Source organism: Oryctolagus cuniculus, chromosome 12 (assembly GCF_964237555.1).
Source record: "Oryctolagus cuniculus chromosome 12, mOryCun1.1, whole genome shotgun sequence".
In the NCBI taxonomy this organism is placed as follows: Eukaryota; Metazoa; Chordata; class Mammalia; order Lagomorpha; family Leporidae; genus Oryctolagus; species Oryctolagus cuniculus.
This window is the reverse complement of record NC_091443.1, coordinates 94,728,800-94,743,673: the sequence shown is the minus strand read 5'-3', so window position 1 is coordinate 94,743,673 and position 14,874 is coordinate 94,728,800. Positions and strand designations below refer to the sequence as shown.

General features: G+C 42.3%; 1 protein-coding gene and 1 long non-coding RNA gene across 2 annotated transcripts in view; both read left to right on the top strand.

The window, feature by feature from the left end:
• The window catches only part of LOC138844715 (uncharacterized), a 346,727-nt gene that overhangs the window by 134,770 nt on the left and 197,083 nt on the right, over nt 1-14,874 (top strand). The gene's annotated exons all lie outside the window — the stretch shown is intronic.
• Nucleotides 1-14,874, top strand: part of LOC138844714 (trafficking protein particle complex subunit 9-like) — a 355,107-nt gene that overhangs the window by 154,677 nt on the left and 185,556 nt on the right. The window lies entirely within an intron of this gene.

Genomic DNA, 14,874 nt, shown 5'->3' with positions numbered 1-14,874 from the left:
CCCTGATGATTTGATGAACTCTCAAAAGATGCCACTCCTAATACTAAGACTTTAGAGGTTAGTATTTGCACCTATTCATATAAGAGTCCACACACACACTTGGATCATGCCACCCCCTCTCTGATCTGATGAGCCAGGGGGGAAGCAGAAAGAGGATAGAGAGATAGGATATGGAAATTGGGGAGGGATAAGGATGGTGAGGTAAATATCAAATATTTTCCTCCTTGGGCAAAAATGTCTGTCCTTCTTTCTGACCTCCATCTCATTCAAATCTGTGATCACCCCTCACTCTGGTCTCCATCCCTCAGCCTTCTTTCTTTCCACAAAATAGCCATGCAGCCCTGCTGTCTTCCCCTGGTGCTGCAGACTCTGCATTTTTACTGATACTCTCCAAGTCCCAGTGCCTGAGGACTCTACCCTCCCACCCCAATTCTCCACAGACTCTTGTCTTCTGGTTTTAGAGGGCCCAAAGCACAAGAATGTCCCTGTGAAATGCACATACAGATGGAGTGGTTGGATCCCTCTGCTAGCTGGAAGCCAACTGTGCCAGCCAGTTCTTTCCTGAAGAGATGTGTGAAGACCACAAGATTGCATGAGATGTGCAGGATGTGTTTAGACACCACACTGATAATGTCCTTGTCACTGAACCCTGAATCTATTAATCCATCACATTATTGCAATTTATTTCAGTTTTTTTTCATTATCATTGCCTAGAATGCATATCTGGCTTTACACATTTTTAACCCTAACAAAAATGCTTGCACTGCTCTAACCCAGGAACCCAGAACTCCAGTCCTGGTGCAATCTATAGACATGCCTGCTCCTATGCCCAAACAATGAAGACCAATGGCCACATTGTGTCCAGGGGACAAAACCTGGAAACAACCTAAATACCCACCATTACTAGGATGAAGAATCATGCTGTGGCATGTTATTAGCAATGAAAATGTCTGAATACTTGACAATTACTACACTCAACACTGTGAGAAAAAAACCATTGAGTGCACACAAGTGTAACAGCAAACTCCAATATTAAAACTACATTCTTTGCTGTGGACTCTGATTAGGACTCTGGTTACATATCAAAATTAAACAATACAAATGTAGAATTAGTTAGGTCAAAGGAGCTCTATGGAAGTGTCTGTCCTCAAGGGCATTCTAGTTTGAGACTCAATTTGAGAAACTGGCCTAATCAATCCTAAGAGCAGGCATACAAAATATTGAAAGAGAGATACTACAATTTCCCACATACTTTTTACCTGATAAAAGCAAATATAGTTTTTAAAAGAAATTTAAAACAATTACCCAGATAGAATCAAAAAGAGAAGATTCAACATTTTTAGACGTTGGTCTTTTGTTATTTGGATATTGAAGCCTTTCTGGTTTTGTGGATTTTTTATCTTTCATTTTTTATAAATATAAATTAAACATGGAACAGCCTCTAACACTCAGGTGGGAGAAGAGGATAGAGTTCCTGGCTCCTGGCTTTGGCCTCCCCCAGATCTAGCTGCTAGAGCCATTTTGTATTTGGGGAATGAATCATTCTCTCTCTAAATCTCTGTTCCATGACTTTCAAATAAATAAATAAATCTGTCTTTTATAAAAGCCAAATTGATTTAAAATGTTCTAAAGTTACTGGCAGTAAGATGACTAGGTCTCTGAATGTCATAGTAATTCTCAATATTAGAATAACCGGTCCCACCAATACATATGATTCCCTTCTTTACATGGTAAAGAATGGTTATGGCTGGCGCTGCAGCTCACGTGGCTAATCTGCCACCTGTGGCGCCAGTACCCCGGGTTCTAGTCCCGGTTGGGGTGCCAGATTCTGTCCCGGTTGCTCCTCTTCCAGTCCAAGCTCTCTGCTGTGGCCCGGGAGGGCAGTGGAAGATGGCCCAAGTGCTTGGGCCCTGCGCCCACATGGGAGACCAGGAGGAAGCACCTGGCTCCCGGCTTCGGATTGGTGCAGTGCTCCGGCCACAGCGCACTGGCCATAGTGGCCATTTGAGGGGAAAACCAACAGAAAGGAAGACCTTTCTCTCTGTCTCTCTTGCTCACTGTCTAACTCTGCCTGTCCAAAAAAAAAAAAAAAAGATTGATTGGCTATAAGAATAACTTGTCCAGAGGTTTAGTTACTTAAAATTTATACATCTAATATTCCATTCTTATCACAATTACTACTAGCTCCCAGATGAGGCTCTAGAACTATATTTCCTGATAACAAAAGTGAGAAGAAAGTGACTCTCTGAATATATGATTATATCAAGGACCAGGAGGTTCCAAGATGGCAGAATAGGGAGGGAGTCCAGGAGTAGATAGTTTAATAAAAGTGGAGATAGTGTAGTTTCAGGGAAGAGTTAGGGAAAAAAAAAAACAGCAGAGGAAACTCATAATTAGGGGGACACAGTGGACCTACGTGGATGACACGGGTGCCCAGCAGCTGAGAGCATCTTCACCAGCGCTGGAAAGTGAGTTGAGATGAGACTGCAGTAGCCTGAGACACTGGTGGAAAAGTGGCAGGAAGAGCCTAGAGGGAATGAGGCTGAAGACCCCATGGGGGAAAGTACACCACCCTAACTAATGAGAGAAAAAATAAAAGGGATGGTACAGATATGATTGGTACAGATACAGATACTTTCTCCAATCACCTTACAAAGGTGTATGAGCCCGTAGAGTGGGCACCATTTTAGACATATGTAACAGCTGCCCCAGTTCTAGGCTGTGCCCGGCAATCAGCTGAGCAGAAAAACCTGACTCTCGTGGGGAGTAATAACAGGAGACTAAGACCTAGTGACTGTGTGGAGCTTCTGAAATGGGACTGTGAAAAAAAAAAAAGCTGAGGGTGTGTGGAGAACTCACAGTGAGTGTGAGACTTTGAGTAGTCTCGGTTGGAGTTGCCACAAGCTGGGGCAGCACTGGCTAGCCGGTGAGAGACATTGCTGTGGAATCTGACTTACACTGAGGACTGCACAGATCCTTTGTGTGGTCCTTGGGACAGAGCAGAGAAATATACCCACTGGGGCTAGCACTCAGGCACTGATCGCCATCAAGGAGAAGAGCTCAGCTGGGCAGAATTACCTCCCTTCTGATTAAAAAGAGAGGGGGAGAGGGAGTTAGCACGCCAAATCTGGGTGTCACCTTAGCCACACCCTTAACCCTGAAGAACTGAACAGAGCTCGCTGGCTACACTCACCACAAGCCTCCAGAGATTCACTGAGAGCAGACAGTCCACTTACCTACAGAGTGTAGTACAACGATAAAAGCTGCCACAGTAGAAAAAAAAAAAAGAAGAAACCAACGAGTATCCCCACAAATGCCGAACAACAAATGCAACAACTGAGGAAACAAGAATAAGGAAGACAACATGACACTCCCAAAAGAACATGACACTTCAATACAAGATTATGAAGATGATGAGGTAAAAGAAATGTAAGAAATAGAACTCAAAAAATTGATAAGAATATGTAGAAGTAATCAAAAACAAATGCATGAACTACTGAAATCCATGCAAGACATGACAGAAAATCTCTCTCGTGAAAATGAAATCTTAAGGAGGAATCAAAATGAAATGAGAAATTAATAGACCATGAAATTGAGATATTGAAATCAAAATGAAATGAAGAATTCAATAGAACAAATAAAAGACACATTTGAGAGCCTTAAAAACAGAATCAGTGAGGCAGAAGAGAGAATATTGGAGTTAGAAGACATAGCATAGGATAGTATACAGTGAAACCAAAGACAAGAAGAGGAAATTAGAAATCTAAGAAATATTGTTGGGAATCTACAGGATGCTATTTAAAAAACCAGCATTCGGGTTCTAGGAGTTCCTGAAGGCATGAGAGAGAGAAAGGATTAGAAGGCCTTTTTAGTGAGATACTAGCAGAAAACTAACTGGGTTTGGAGAAAGACGTCCAAGTACAGGAAGCACATAGAGCTCCCAATAAACATGACCAGAAAAGATCCTCACCAGGACACATTGTAATCAAACTCACCACAGTGAAACATAAAGACAAGATTCTCAAATGTGCAAGAGAGAAATGCCAGATTACTCTCAGAGGATCTCCAATTAGACTCACAGCAGACTTCTCATAAGAAACCCTACACTCCCCCCTCTTGTCTCTCTTCTCTCTGCTCTCTCTCTTCTCTCCTTGCTAGCTCCTCTCCTATCTCTCTCTCTCTCTACACTCTCCTCTCTTTTTCCCTCTTTGCCCCTTCCCTCCAGTCTGCTGGGTTTTCCTCAATAAACCCCTCCCTTAAAAAAAAAAAAGAAAAAAAAAACCCTGAAGGCTAGGAGGGAATGGCAAGATATAACACAAGTACTAAGAGAAAAATCTGTCATCCCAGATATTATATCCTGCAAGGTTGGTTCAACATTTGTAAATCAATAAATGTGATACACCACATTAACAAACTGCTGAATAAAAAATATATGATTATCTCGATAGATGCAGAGAAAGCATTTGACAAAATGCAATACCCTTTCATGATGAAAACTCTTAGCAAATTGGGTATAGAAGAAACATTCCTCAACACAATCAAGGCAAATTATGACAAAGACATGGCCAACATCCTATTGAATGGGGGGAAGTTGAAAGTATTCCCACTGAGATCCAGTTCCAGACAGGGATGTCCACTCTCACCCTTGCTATTCAATATAGTACTGGAAGTTTTAGCCAGAACCATTAGGCAAGAAAAAGAAATGAAAGGGATACAAATTGGGAAGGAAGAAGTCAAACTATCCCTATTTGCAGAAGGCATGTTAGTTGATCCAAAGAACTCCACTAAGAGATTATTGGAATTCATAGAAGAGTTTGGTAAAGTAGCAGGATAAAAAATCAATACACAAAAATCAACAGCCTTTGTATACATAATGTCATGGCTGATAAAGAGCTTCTAAGAACAATCCCATTCACAATAGCTTCAAAAAAATGAAATATCTTGGAATAAACTTAACCAAAAAAGTCAAAGATCTCTATGATGATAATTATAAAATTTAAAGAAAGAAATAGAAGAAGATACAAAAAATGGAAAAATATTCCATGTTCATGGATTGGAAGAATCAATATCATCAAAATGTCCATCCATACAAAAGCAATTTACAGATTCAATGAGATACTATTCATAACACAAAGATATTATTCTCAGATCTAGAAAAAAAGATGCTGAAATTCATATAGAAGTACATGAGACCTCGAATAGATAAAGCAATCTTACAAAAAAAAAAACAGAGCTGGATGCATCACAATACAAGACTTCAAGACATATTATAGGGCAGTTATCCCATCAAACAGCATGGGACTGGTACAAAAACAGATGGATAGACCAATGGAACAGAATAGAAACACCAGAAATCAATTCAAACATCAGCAACCAGTTTATATTTGATTGAGGAGCTAAAACCAACTCCTGGAGCAAAGTCTATTGAACAAATGGTGCTGGGAAAACTGGATCTCGACATGCAGAAGCATGAAGCAAGACCACTACCTTACACCTTACACAAAAATCCACTCAACATGGATTAAAAAACTAAATCTATGACCTGACACCATCAAATTATTAGAGAACATTGGAGCAACCCTGCAAGGTATTGCACAGGCAAAGACTTCTTGGAAAAGACCCCAGAGGCACAGACAGCCAAAGGCAAAATTAACAACTGAGATTGCATCAAATTGAGAGGTTTCTGTACTGCAAAAGAAACAGTCAGGAAAGTGAAGAGGCATCTGACAGAACGGAAGCAATATTTGCAAATTATGTAACTGATAAAGGATTAATATCCAGAATCTAAAAAGTGATCAAGAATCTCTTCAACAACAAGGCAAACAATCCACGTAAGAGATGGGCCAAGGACTGAAACAGACATTTATCAAAAGAGAAAATCCAAATGACCAACAGACACATGAAAAAATGTTCAGGGAGGAGAGAACTTCCACTTTGACTATGACCTTATCTAAATAAGATCGGAGTCGTCGAACTCAAAAGGCTTTCATAGCCTTGGCAACTCATGACAGGAGCCTAGGGTGATTACTGACGCCATAAGCAAGAGTGTCAATTTGTTAAGTCAAAACAGGAGTCACTGTGCACTTATTCCTCATGTAGGATCTCTGACCTTAATGTGTTGTACAATGTGAATTAATGCTATAACTAGTACTCAAACAGTACTTTACACTTTGTGTTTCTGTGTGGGTGCAAACTGTTGAAATCTTTACTTAGTATATACTAAATTGATCTTCTGTATATAAAGATAATTGAAAATGAATCTTGATGTGAATGGGATGGGAGAGGGAGAGGGAGAGGGAGATGGGATGTTTGTGGGTAGGAAGGAGGTTATGAGGGAAAAAGCCACTGTAATCCAAAAGCTGTACTTTGGGTACTATGTAATGAATAATGGATCAACAGGACGATGTACTATAATAAAACTATATGTACCCAATTACAGGATGCCTGGCTATTTAAAACAAATGTTAATAGATCAAAGGAGATATAGACTCCAATGCAATAGTAATGAAAAACTCCAACACCTGTCTTTCAGCAATGTACAGATCAACCAGACAGAAAAATCAACAAAGTAACAACAGAGTTAATCAACACTAAAGATTAAATGGACCTAATCAATATCTACAGAACTTTTCATCCTACAGTTTCAGAATATACATTCTTCTCACTTGTAAATGGAACTTTCCCTAGGATAGACAACATGCTAGGTGATAAAGCAAGTCTCAGCAAATTAAAAAAAAATCAAAATCATTCCACGAATCTTCTTTGAACACAATGGAATGAATGAAGTAATACTGACAGAGTTTGTGGACTCAAAAGCCTTCCATCACCTTGGAAACTCCTGGCAAGAGACTCGGGTGATCACTGACGTCATAAATAAGAGTGTCAATTATTAAATCCACAAAAAGAATTACTGTGAACTTACTCCCCACGTAGGAACCCTGTCCTTATTGAGTTGTGCTATGAGAATTAATGGTAAAACTTGTCTTCAAACAGTACTTTATACTTTGTGTGTCTGTGTGAGTGCAAATTGTTGAAATCTTTACTTAGTATATATTTGTTTTTCTGCATATAAAGATAATTAAAAATGAATCTGAATGAAAAATGGGATGGGAGGGGGAGTAGGAGGTGGGATGGGAGTAGGGGTGGGAGGGGAGGTATGGAGGGAAGAATTGCCATATTCCTAAAGCTGTAGCTATGTAATTTGTATTTATTAAATAAAAGCTTTCTAAAAAAAATAATAAAACCCAAAAAGCAAAAAAGGTGATAATATAGATAGGATAAGTGTTAAAGTGATCAAAAAATAGGATTAAGTGTTTGGTAATAGCAATAGATAGAATTAAAAGTGCATGAATGCTCCAACACGGGAAGCAGTCTATACATCAGACTCATGAAATGACAATTGCTTAAAGTAGTATCTGACCTCAGAATCAGCCCTTAGGGTATTCTGGTCTGACTGAAAAGCCCACAAGAACATTTCAGGTATGGAAAGCCAAGATACTGTGACAAAAACTGTCCTACATGAAGGATCTCTGTGAGTGAGACCCCAGTGAAGAAAGTGGTACTTTTCTCTATAGGGAGGAGAGAATTTCCACTTTGCTTATGGATTTGTCTAAATATTGAAGGGGTTTGTGGATTCAAAAGGCTTCCATAGCCTAGGCAGCTCATGCCAAGAGCTTTGGGTGATCACTGAAGTCATTCATAAGAGTGTTAATTGTTAAATTAACAAGTCATTGTACACTAACTTCCCATGCAGGACCTCAAAGATTGTATTTTGAGAGCTAATAGTAAAATTTGTTCTCAAAGATATACTACATTTTATTGTATTAAATAGAGGATATTCTTATGTCTCATAAGTTTTAGATAAGCCAAGTGCCAAACTTCACTGTTTGTTTCCTTAGGCGCTTCCTCAGTTAATGATAAAACTTGTTTTCAGAGGTGGAGCCAAGATGGCGGTAGTGAGGGCGCACACCGATAGTCCGGAAAAGATAGTTTAGTAAAAGTGGAGTCACTGTAGCCACAGGAAAAGGCTCAGGGAAAAAATTGCAGAGGAAACTCTTCTGGATCTAGTGGATGTGACACGGAGGACCTGCGGGGAGAGCAGGGTCACCCACTGCATGGAAGCCGAGCCACGGGACCCGCGCCGCCGCAGAAGCCAAGCTGCAGAAGCCGCGCCACAAGTGTCTGTGTGCCAGCGCTGGAAGGGGAGGTGAGATAAAAACCTCGGTAACCCAAGACATTGGCAGGGAAAGGCAGAAAGAGCCTAGAGGGAATGAAAGCCCCACTGGGGAAAGTTCACCAGGTGGACTGGAGGAGAGAGAAAACAAACAAATAAGGGGAACTGGCATGGACATTAGCCTCTCTCTCCACTCACCTTACAAAGCTGAGCAAGACAAAGAGCAGGCGCCATTTTACGTATGTAAAGAGGCGCCGGCCATTAGCCAAGCAGCAAAACCTGACTCTGGTGGGGAGAAATAACAGGAGGTTAAGACTTAGTGAAAGTGAGGAGCTAACGAACTGAGACTGTGAAAATCTGAGGGGAGGGCGAGAGAACTCACCGAGTACACAAACTCAGTAACTTGGGCAAACTGGTGAGAGACTGTTGAGAAATTTGAGACCACACTGAGGGCTACATAAACTCTTTGTGTGGTCCCAGAGGTAACCAGACAAATACCCACAGGGGCCAGATTTCATACATCAGCTAACCTCAATTCCACTCAGCTGTGTGGAATTCCCAACTGAGTCAGAAAAAAGAGAGAGAGAGAGAGAGAGAGAGAGAGAGAACGCGCAAGCAGGAGAACAATCTGGGTGAGTCACCTTTGGCACACCCTTAACCCTGAAGAACCAAACAGAGCTCTCTGGCCACACCCATCACAGCCTCTAAGGATCCATCACAAGCAGACAGTCCACTTAATCTAGAGTCACAGTATAACAAGAAGAAACCAAAGAATATCTCCAATATGCCAAACAACAAATGCAGAAACCGAGGTAACAAGAACAAGGAAGACACTATGATGCCCCCAAATGAAATAGACACCCCAATTCAAGATTATGAAGATGATGAGATAGAAGAAATGCAAGAAGCAGATCTCAAAAAATTGATAAGAACATTAAGAAGTTCTCAAAAACAAATTCTTGAACTACAGAAATCCTTAATGGACAAGATACAAAATCTTTCTTGCGAAAATGAAATATTAAGGAGCAATCAAAATGAAATGAAACAACTAGTAGAACATGAAACTGTGATAGTGATGAGAAATCATAATGAAATGAAGAATTCAATTCATCAAATGACAAACACATTAGAGAGCCTTAAAAACAGAATGAGTGAAGCAGAAGAGGGAATATCAGACTTAGAAGACAGAGAACAGGAAAGTATACAGTCAAACCAAAGAAAAGAAGAGGAAATTAGAAATCTAAAAAATATTGTTGGGAATCTACAGGATACTATTAAAAAAACCAACATTCGGGTTCTAGGAGTTCCTGAAGGCATGGAGCGGGAGAAAGGATTAGAATGCCTTTTTAGTGAGATAATAGCAGACAATTTCCCAGGTTTGGAGAAGGACGGAGACATCCTAGTACAGGAAGCTCACAGAACCCCTAATAAACATGACCAAAAGAGATCCTCACCACGACACGTTGTAATTAAACTCACCGCAGTGAAACAGAAAGAAAAGATCCTAAAATGTGCAAGAGAGAAACATCAGATTACTCTCAGAGGACCTCCAATCAGACTCACAGCTGACTTCTCATCGGAAACCCTCAGGTGCAGACCTGAGGTCGCCCTGCTTATGACGTATGTCCAAGATGGCGCCTGCTCTTTGTCTTTCTCACCTTTGAGAGGTGAGTGGAGAGAGAGAAACTCGTGTCCATATGGGTCACTTTTTTTCCTCTCTCTTCTAGTTAGCCTGGTGAACTTTTTCCCATAGGGTTTCAGGCCTCGTTCCCTCTAGTCTCCTCTTTCCACTTGCCTGCCAGTCTCTCAGGCTATTGAGGTTTGGCTCACCTCGTGTTCCAGCGCTGGTGTGTTGAGTCTGCCTCTGGTGTCCCGAACTGTGGGCTCCCATGCTCTCCACGCAGGTCCACTGTGAATCACTAGTTCCGGAAGAGTTTCCTCTGCTGTTTCTTCCCCTACTCTTCCTTGAACCTGCAGTATCTCCACTTTTATTAAACTGTCTCTCCCCGGACTATCAGTGTGCTCCCTTCCTCTTCCGCCATCTTGCTGCTCACCCTCCTCTGTCTTAAAATACTCTAAATGCCCCATCATTCAATCTTGCAGCCATCCTGTTTCTTGCCTTTTCTCACTTGTAACATTTCCCAAACACATGGCCTACACCTGTGTCAATTCCTGGCCTCTCCTTAAGCTCCAGGAGAAAAAGCCTTGTTTCCTCCACCCCAGACCCTAAGCTTTACCAAGCAGACACCCAAAGACTGCCAAGGGTGTTTGGCCAAACCCAAGATCTATTCTCAGGAATCATAATCCCTCAATTCAATTGAACAAACATCTATTAGTGCCCATTATCACTGGGGTATAAAGGTGAATAAGTCACCAGCTGTGGCCTCAGGGTAGGGCTGTTAGGCAGCTATTACATAAACAAATCAATGCTGTCAGTGAGATAGGATCTCTGATGTAAGTGCTCTTGTCCTCAGCATTCAACCTTAGCACAGAACCTTCCGTATAAATATCTTGTGATGGATGAATGAATGAACTCTACAAGAAGACAAGGAGAGGCTTTACAGGTGGAGTCACCTTATAGCAGGATGAGTAGCTTTCCAGGTGGAGAAGTGTGTGGGTTGATATTCCAGATGGAATCAAAGGTGTGGGAGGAAGAAACAGCACAGCATGTCCCAGGCATTGATAATGTGACCAGCTGATGTGGAGGGTATGAGGGGAAGGGGAGGAGGGAAGGCTGGAGAGCAAAGTGCCTCAGCTAACAGCTTGCTATCCTATGTCAGCATGTATCTATGGAGTAAGGACTTTTCATAAAGCATAATCAGAATATAATTAATAGACTGAAAATCAATAATGCTCAATATCAACAAAAATAGTCAGTGGTTAATAAGGATGCTAATAAGACCCATACATTTATTTCATTAGGTTGAGCTGTCCCTTAAGTTTCTTTTAAGTTTATTAAGTGCATAGGCTGCCTTGCACATGAGTAGGCTCATGGTTGCCTAGGTTTTAATTTTGGCCTGACGGTGTACCACCTGTGTCCTTGAGCACATTACTTCACTTCTCCAGCCTCAGTTTTTTAATCTATGAAATGGAGACAACAATACACACCCTGTGGATTTATTATAAAGATAAAATATAGGAAACCAAGCCTTAGAACAGCAATTGGCTCTTAGTAAAAGTTACTTCTCAATCTTTTTTTTTTTTTTGTGGACAGGCAGAGTTAGACAGTGAGAGAGAGAGAGAGAGAGAGACAGAGTGAAAGGTCTTCCTTCCATTGGTTCACCCCCCAAATGGCCGCTAGAGCCAGCAGGCTGTGCCGATCTGAAGCCAGGAGCCAGGTGCTTCCTCCTGGTCTCCCTTGCCCGTGCAGGGCCCAAGCACTTGGGCCATCCTCCACTGCACTCCTGGGCCACAGCAGAGAGCTGGACTGGAAGAGGAACAAGTGGGACGGAACCGGTACCTCAACTGGGAATAGAACCCGGAGTACCAGCGCCACAGGTGGAGGATTAGCCTAGTGAGCCGTGGCGCCAGCCACCTCTCATTCTTCTTCACTCTTTTCGTCCTGCTGCCTCCTAAAAGTTAAAATTCTCCCAAGTTCAAAGTAGCCTGGTATGCTTTTCTCTCTCCCTCTTATCTACTCCCATGACTTCTGTCTTACATATGGACAACCTGTGGAGAGTGGCCCTGTGGCATCTGGTGGAGTCCCCTAAGACGAAGGAGATATCAGTTCCTCAGCATGACCCAGAGATGCAAATCACCTACCTGGGAAAAGCTCTTGGATCATAGAAAAATCACTGTAATCGAGGAACCATTACAGTTACAAGTGTGCTTCTTGGACTATCAGCCTCTGAGTGCCCTGCCTGTGGTTTCCTTGCAAGCATATGGTAACAGTCAGCCTAACTACAAAAGGGCTGCCGCCACAGGCCTACCCCTGAGATCCCAGTCAATGTTGCAGCAGTGCTTGCCCGCTGCTTTTCTGCAGCGTGTGTGTGTGAGTCTAGTTCTGCTTTTCATGTGTTCTAGTGACTCCTGTCACCATCTATGTTGTTGGTCACTTCCTGATGTGCAACCTTATAAAGTTACGTAAGGTTTATGACTTCTATGTCTCTGTCTGCAAATTTTGGCTCTTCCCTACTCACTTTCTAGTTCCTTTGAATATATGTATCACCAGAATCTTTTTTTTTTGACAGGCAGAGTGGACAGTGAGAGAGAGAGACAGAGAGAAAGGTCTTCCTTTGCTGTTGGTTCACCCTCCAATGGCCGCCGTGGCCGGCGCGCTGATCCGATGGCAGGAGCCAGGTGCTTCTCCTGGTCTCCCATGGGGTGCAGGGCCCAAGCACTTGGGCCATCCTCCACTGCACTCCCTGGCCACAGCAGAGAGCTGGCCTTGAAGAGGAGCAACTGGGACAGAATCCGGCGCCCTGACGGGACTAGAACCCGGTGTGCCGGCGCCACAAGGTGGATGATTAGCCTAGTGAGCTGCGGCACCGGCCGTATCACCAGAATCTTAATAGAGCTAAGTCAAGCCTTCCTTTCTCTTCCTCAAAATTACTTTGGAATCATCTCAGGTTCTTCTCTCTCCTTTGGACCCCATATTTAATCTGCAGGGAAGTCCTCATGAATCTTTAGGGACTCACATCACTTTCTTTTCATTTTTATTCTCCTGTCTAGTTCCACTTTACACCTAAAGCTAATATAATAGCCTGTGATCTCTTCTATCTGACTCCAGCCTGTCCTACTTCTAATTTGCCCTGAAAACTGCCCCCAAACTAGACTAAAATACTGCTTCATGGTAAATAATGATAGAGCATATGACTTCTGTAGCTCTGGCGTGAGGCGTTCTGTGAACCCTGTTCCCCGTGAAAGAAGCACAATCGGTGAACCTCATTTAGAAATCAAACCACAACAATTTAGAGCCTCTAGAAATTGTCGTAAGAGCTTATAGCAAACTAACAAACTTGAATTCCAGATAATTTACTAAGTCCTTATATGAACCACAAATCACTCCCTTCTTCCCCTCCCAGCTCAGCATGCTAGAAGCTCCATTCCAGGCAGGTGAAGCCAAGCACACAGGCTACCTCTTCCTCTAGCTGTGAGTTCAGCTCTACTGTATCTCTCTGGGAGGGAAAGGCTACCAGCCTGCCCTGCAGCTCTGTGTTGCAAAAGCTGTGCTCCAGACAAGATGGACTGAGTCTCACTTCCTACACACAGTCCCCACTCCAGCTCAGGTGTGCCAGGCAAAGCCCAGCTTGCTTATAGGGCAGAAATTCTATACTGAGAGGGGTAAGCTAAGAAGACCAGAGACTACTGACCTTGCTCCTAATATCAGGATTGTCTCTCTGAGATAGAACCACTGTCACTACCCAGAGCAGTGGTATAGATGATTGTGGCAGAAGAAAAAGCCAACCATAAGAACAGACAGATCCAAAATTCTCCCTAAGGATTTGGAATGCAATGGGAGCCAAGAGATGGTTAAAATCAAGTATAAATGTACTCTAAATAACAATGGAGATTTTGTTAGTAAGCAATTAAAAGGAGCTTGAGAGCTACATGAGAGCAATAAGCTGAACTCCAAACCAGTTTGAAGCAAAGCAGAGAGAACCAGAGAGAAAGAGTCAGCTAAGAAGAGCCTTCTTAGGGTTGGAATAAGCCTCTGAGACTGACCTAATAGAATATCCCTGAAAAGGGACGCAATTTTAGCAGAACAAGACTGGAAAAATGTATGCCCCGGGGCACTGTCAGACTCAATAGAACAATCAGGGAGCAATTAATGGAAGCTAACAGCTGGATGTGATACCACAGCAGGCTGATATCTTCATAGAGAGATCAGGTAAATGGAGGGCGACAGCCCTTTTAAGACTGCCATCCCAGGGTGACTGCATGCAAGGCTGAATCTGTAAGATGCTGAGGGGGGGAATAAATTTCACTAGAATCATCTAGCCAAGTCACTATGCAAATACAATAGCAACAAGCCCCAGAAGAGGAAGGAATCAATATTCAAAGTTGCCATAATATACTACCTGAAATACCCAGTTTTAAACAAAAAATTATGACACATGAAAAGAAATAGGACTGTGTGACCTACACACAAGAAAAAAAATCAGGCATCAGAAACTTTCGGAGTGCTCATATGCCAGATTCAGCCGAGAGACTTCAAAGCAATTGTACTAAATATGTTTCAGGAACTAAAGAAATCCTGCTTGGAGAAGTAAAGGAGGATATGATGACAATGTCTCATTGAGAAGAGAATATCATCAAAAAATAAAAATTATTAATAAATGCTAACAGAAATTTTGGAATCAAAAAGTACAATCACCGAAATGAAAAATTCTTTTGAGCACCCAGAATGGCCAAAAAAATCTTGAAAAAGAACCTAACTGGAGGATTCACAATCTCAATTTCAAAAATGATTAAAGAACTACAGTAATTAAGACACAGGCATAGCACTTTGAGCCTCCACCTGCAACAGCAGCATCCCAGATGGATGCCAGTTTTCAAGTCCCGGCTGCTCCACTTCTGATCCAGCTCTCTCTGCTGATTCGCCTGGGAAAGCAGCAGAAGATGGCCCAAGTGCTCGGGTCCCCGCACCCACATGAGAGACCCAGGTGAAGCTCCTTGCTTCAGCCTGGCTCAGCCCTGGCAATCATGGCCATTTGGGGAGTGAGCCAGCAGATGAAGATCTCTCTCTCTCTCTCTCTCTC